General features: G+C 43.9%; 1 long non-coding RNA gene across 1 annotated transcript in view; it reads right to left on the reverse strand.

Moving 5' to 3' along the window:
- The window catches only part of LOC145535368 (uncharacterized), a 136493-nt gene extending 135707 nt beyond the window's left edge, over nucleotides 1-786 (reverse strand). Inside the window, exons 1-2 of the long non-coding RNA XR_014075393.1 lie at nucleotides 732-786; nucleotides 226-366 (exon numbers count right to left, since the gene is read on the reverse strand). This is a non-coding gene — a long non-coding RNA (uncharacterized LOC145535368). The remainder of the gene's footprint in view (nucleotides 1-225; nucleotides 367-731) is intronic.
- Between the last annotated feature and the right edge of the window lie 5214 nt (nucleotides 787-6000).

Below are 6000 nucleotides of genomic sequence, written 5' to 3' on the forward strand. Positions count from 1 at the left end.
CCCTTCCCTAAAGTCCATGTGTGGGATCTTATGAAAGGTCAAGGTACTGTGTGTGTGCGCGTGTGTGGGTGTCCATGTGGTCCTCTGTGATTGGTCTACACTGAGACCCACGCTGGCCCTGACCAAGTAGCACCCACTCCTCTCTTGGGTCTTGCTCCCTCCCCAGGGGCATTGCTGAGAAGCTGGGCACAGATCTCCTTTGCTCTAGGGACCCATCAAACTTACCTCTGCTAGTCTAGGAAATGGTTGTTCAGCAGCTGTGATTTTGGTGTGTTCCCGAAAGGAGGTGTGGTCAAAGTCCGTCTCCTCTGCCGTCTTGGCCTCTCTCCAACCTCAGCAACAGTTTTAAAACAGTTGTGGGAAGAGCTGCGAAGATAAAGGTCCAAAACTCGGTGTTGAAAAAGCAGGGGGAAAGTCACACAGGTGTCAGAACTTGCAGGGACTCAGCACGTCCCACTGCTGGAATGGGGCTGATGAAGTCTTTGGAAAGTTGTTGGCTCTTCATGGCTGCCACCTCTGAGTTGTCAGCAAAGCCTTGGGTGGAGACCTCGTTTTTGACGGCCAAGGCCAGCATCAGGAAAGAGGGAAGGGTCGGAGCCAAACCCCAAGCCGCCCCTGGGGTCCAACCGTAAAGTTCAGAATAAAATGGCCGCTGCTTCTCTTCCGCCTCCTCCGGAAACTTAGCTCGAACTTAGCTTGCCTTTGGGCCAACTACAGTCTCCGTCTCTGACCTGGAATTCCTCGTTCGAGTGGTGCCCAGATTTCTGTGTCCCTGCGTCACTGCCTGGAGATGAACCGAGAGGCCAGAAAAGACTCTTCAGAGTATAGCCTCCTGTTGCTCCCGCCGCCAGCGCGCAGGGATACACACCGTGTGCAGCTCACCGCTCTGTATTTGGGCGCCAATCGTTTGTTTTTTAAGAAGGTGTGTGGCATTGCTATGAAGCTGTATCAAAAATAAGAATAAATCAAAAGTAAAATGGTTCAGATTTCTCCACTGCAGCCACTGAAATTCAAGATTATCTGTGGTACAGACAGAGAAAACAGACTTGTGGGAGGGGACGTGGGGATAGAGGGGGAGGGATGGATTGGCAGTTTGGGATTAGCAGATGTAAGCTATTACATATAGGATGGATAAACAGGGGCTTCCCTGATGGCTCAGATGGTAAAGAATCTGCCTGCAATGCAGGAGACCTGGGTTTGATCCCTGGGTCGGGAAGATCCCCTGGAGGAGGGCATGGCAACCCACTCCAGTATTCTGGCCTGGAGGATTCTATGGACAGAGGAGCCTGGCGGGCTATGGTCTATGGGGTCGCAGAGTTGTATACCACTGAGTGACTCACACACGCACGGATAAACGACAAGTTCCTACTGTATAACACAGAAAACTGTATTCAATATCCTGGGATAAACCATATTGGAAAATATTTTAAATGTATATATATATATAACTGGATCACTATGCTGTACACCAGAAATGAGAACATTATAAATCAACTGTACTTCAAAAAAATTCTCAATGCTAAGATTATCTATGGTAAATTTAACCTATTAGTTCAGCCTTAAAACAAATTTTAATTCATCTGAGGCCTCACCATGGACCTAGTCCAATTTAAGTCAGACCCACTTTGACCAGTTTGACCACTGGAGCAGCCCAGTTTCTAAGTCAGATTCCTACATCAAAATGTATCCAGAGTCCTACCATAGCTTTTCACCTCTGCAAACTACCCTATGTATTCCATGCCATTATCTTTTTATCATTTCACTCCTCAATTGGTGCAGTGCCCTCTCACTGGCCTCCCTACTTCCATTCAAGCTTCTCTATGGTCTATCATCCACGTAGCAGAGTGAATTTGTTAAAAATAAGCCAGATCATGTCATTCCTCTGATAAAAATCCTTCAATAGCTCCTCCCTTTTGTCAAAGTCCCAATAGTGGCCTACCCGGCCCTACATGACCTGGTTTAGCTACTTATCTGCCCTCATGTCACTACCACTCTCCCTCTTTGACACTTTTCTCCAGCCACACTGGCTTCTGGATGCTTGCCAACTATGCTAAGCTCATTTCCATCTCAGGGTCTTTGCAAATTCTATTCTTTCTGCCTGGAGTGCTTTTCCTTTTTACATATGCATGGGTTACCTCTTGGTGCCTCCTACTCAAAGGTCAGCTTATCAGTGAGGCCTTCCCAGACACTCTATTTAAAATTGCAACCTTGTTCTTATAGTCTACCCTCCTTATCTGCTTCATTTTTTTCCCACAGTGTGTATAACCATTTAACAAGTAATTCACCTTTTTATTATCTCCCCCTCCCCCCCACCTTCCCCAGAATGCATGCTCCATGAGGGCAGGGTTGTTGTTTTTTTTTTTTCTCCCTTGCTAAGTTTTCTCTGCCTGGCTCGGAACTTGACAGATAGGTGGGGCTTTGTTGGCCTTTGCTTGTAATCAGCCCAACTGCATCTCAGGTTTGGCCTTATATTTGGAGGAATCATCACATTTGTCTAGCTTGAGCTTTTAGAGGGGTCCCAGATTCAGAGTTTTTCACTTCCTTTGGCTTCTCCATAGCATTCCCACTCCTATGACCAAGAGCGTTTCCAATTAGGGCATTAATTTTAACCCAAGGAACCCAGCATGACGTAGAAACCAGGTAGTGCTATTCAGCTAGGCTCACAGCTGTCTCCTCATTTGGGTTCCAGCAGACTCAGATTGCCAGCATGTTGGGTTGGTTATGGCTTGAAATCAGTAGTGGAAGTCTTTATGAACCTTTTTTATTGAAGTTCTTCCTTTTCAATCTAACAACTTCTCATGAAAATAGCATTGGTCTTGGTTCAGGGGTGGCAGCAGATAAAAGTGAAATCACATGTTCAGTTAGGTCCTCTTTGAAGCCAACATGGAACTTGGATTGGAAGTGTAATAGGTTTATTGGGGGGATAGAGCTTATAAAAGGCAAAAGGGGGCTGAAACAGGATTGGGCAGGAAAAGCCTGCTTTGGAGCAAAGACTGCCATTAGAATAGCCCCATATTGAACCTGCCATATAGCACAGGGATCTCAGCTCGGTGCTCTGTGATGACCTAGAGAGGGGCATGGAGGGGGAGAGTGGAACAAGAAGGAGGGGATATGTGTATACTTATAGCCAATTCATCTTGTTGTATGGCAGAAACTAACAACATTGTGAAGCAATTATCCTCCAATTAAAAACATTTTTTTTAATTTAAAAAACAACTCAAATGGCCAGTCCCTGAACTTCTAGTGTGCTGAGTCACTGGCTGCAGCTGCCTGAGAATATATTGGCCTCAGCTCCAAAGATGAGGTGGATCCTGAAGACAGAATAGCTGAAGGCTGTCAGCTGATTAGAACTCCTTGGTGCTGGATGGCAAGTTTTTCCTTGAAGGGAGCTCTGAGCAGTACACCTGCTTGACTCCCACATGTCAATATTGTTGTGACACCCCCTGGATCTCCAAGTTGGTCCATAGTGTATTGGAGACGTAGAAATGTGGAAGGCAGACATATAATTGTTCATCTGGGGGGTATCAGCTTGACCACAGTTGGCTGAAAAGGATGGTTGGTGGCAAGATTTCTTTTCTTCTTCTTTTTTCCCCCTTTGGTTGGAGAGAGACAAGAACCAATAATTAACTGGCCTTTATGAATTTGCCTGAGATAACTGCCTCAAAATAGGAGCTTTGGAGCATTAACCAAAGCCTTCTCTTTTAGTGCCAGGGTGATTCAGGGCTACAGGAGAGCACCAATCCAGTTTACATATTTTAAAATATCTCTCACAACTAATGGAAGTCAGATACTTTAAAATTTTAAATCATTCCCACTAGTGAGCACTTCAAACAACAAACTAACACTGGCAGTTATTACATCATCTTAAAAAAACACTCTTGTAATCAACTAAACTCATTACACCTGAATAATCATTACCAATGATGTATAATTTAAACAATCTCTGCAAAATGATTTATTTATGACTGTCAGACCTACTAACAATTTTCCAAAGCATCACTCAGTAGAGTCTGATATAGTTTCCTATTAAAGCCATTTTAAACCTTAGAGAGTTGCCAGTACTGCTCTGGGACAAATTATTACAGATAGGAAGAGCAGCCCATGAAAATTACTTAAGGACCTTGCTTTTCCTTATCTTCCTTCAGCTGGGCATCCTGGAAGGAATTTGCCTCTTTCTTGATATTCTTTACTTAAGCCACCAGATGTAATAACCAACTCACTCAGCTATCCTTATATTTGGCTACCAAGTATTGCAAATCCTCCTCCTTGGTGGGCACCCACTCAGAGACCCTTGAGACAGCTGTCTATAACTTTTTTTTTGGTTGCTTTTTGTGGCATGCAGAATCTTAGTTCCCCAGTCAGGTATTGAACCCCTGTCCCCTGCATTAGGAGTGTGGAGTCCCAACCACTGGACTGCCAAGTAAGTCCCCAGCTGCCTATAACTTAAGGGGTTGCTTTGCCATCACTGAATGGACTACCATTTTCCCACCTTATTATCACTGTGGGATGATCCTACCATCACTCCACATTTTTGCTCAAGAGCAACTGCATACAACTTTCCTCCTGTTTAGGCATGTTTGATAGCAAGTGATAGAAATCTAATCTCACTAGCTTGAAGTGCAGGATTTATTGTAACAGTAAATGCTACAATCTCACAGGCACTCGAGGATAAGAATTGGATTACAGGCAGGCCACACAGAAATGGAAACTGGAATGCCATGCACTGTAGGGGTCTCTCCCACTCTTGCAGAGCCACAACACAATGTCTTCTATTGGTAGGATTGCTTGATCCTAGCTTTTCTGGTTTTTTTCACACCACCAAAACTTCAGTTCACATGTAGTGTTGGCTTGCCATGGCACTAAATCCTGCCCTACCTCTACTTGATTTTATTTCTAAGATTCAGGCCTTCAGTGTCCCCATTTCTGAATTAAGTTTCATAGTGTTCCAATTCTAAATTCCCAGGAGAAAGTCAGGAGCAAACTCCTGGTCCAAAAACCTGTGACTAGGATGGAGATTGGAAAACTCAGCAGTGGCCACAGGACTGGAAAAGGTCAGTTTTCATTCCAATCCCAAAGAAAGGCAATGCCAAAGAATGCTCAAACTACTGCACAATTGCACTCATCTCACACATTAGTAAAGTAATACTCAAAACTGTCCAAGACAGGCTTCAACAATACGTGAACAGAGAACTTCCAGATGTTCAAGCTGGTTTTAGAAAAGCCAGAGGAACCAGAGATCAAATTGCCAACATCCACTGGATTATTGAAAAAGCAAGAGAGTTCTAGAAAAACATCTATTTCTGCTTTATTGACTATGCCAAAGCCTTTGACTGTGTGGACCACAATAAACTGTGGAAAATTCTTCAAGATATGGGAATACCAGACCACCTGACCTGCCTCTTCAGAAATCTGTATGCAGGTCAGGAAGCAACAGTTAGAACAGGACATGGAACAACAGACTGGTTCCAAATAGGAAAAGGAGTACGTCAAGGCTGTATATTGTCACCCTGCTTATTGAACTTATATGCAGAGTACATCATGAGAAACGCTGGGCTGGAAGAAACACAAGCTTGAATCAAGATTGCCGGGAGAAATATCAATAACCTCAGATATGCAGATGACACCACCCTTATGTGAGAAGGTGAAGAAGAACTAAAGAGCCTCTTGATGAAAGGGAAAGAGGAGAATGAAAAAGTTAGCTTAAAGCTCAACATTCAGAAAATGAAGATCATGGCATCCAGTCCCATTACTTCATGGCAAATAGATGGGAAAACAGTGGAAACAGTGTCAGACTTTATTTTGGGGGGCTCCAAAATCACTGCAGATGGTGATTGCAGCCATGAAATTAAAAGATGCTTACTCCTTGGAAGGAAAGTTATGACCAGCCTAGACAGCATATTAAAAACCAGAGACATTACTTTGCCAACAAAAGTCTGTCTAGTCAAAGCTATGTTTTTCCAGGAGTCATGTGTGGATGTGAGATTTGGACTATAAAGAAAG

The sequence above is a fragment of the Giraffa tippelskirchi genome, chromosome X (genome assembly GCF_054371585.1).
Source record: "Giraffa tippelskirchi isolate mGirTip1 chromosome X, T2T-mGirTip1v1.2.pri, whole genome shotgun sequence".
Classification (NCBI taxonomy): domain Eukaryota; kingdom Metazoa; phylum Chordata; class Mammalia; order Artiodactyla; family Giraffidae; genus Giraffa; species Giraffa tippelskirchi.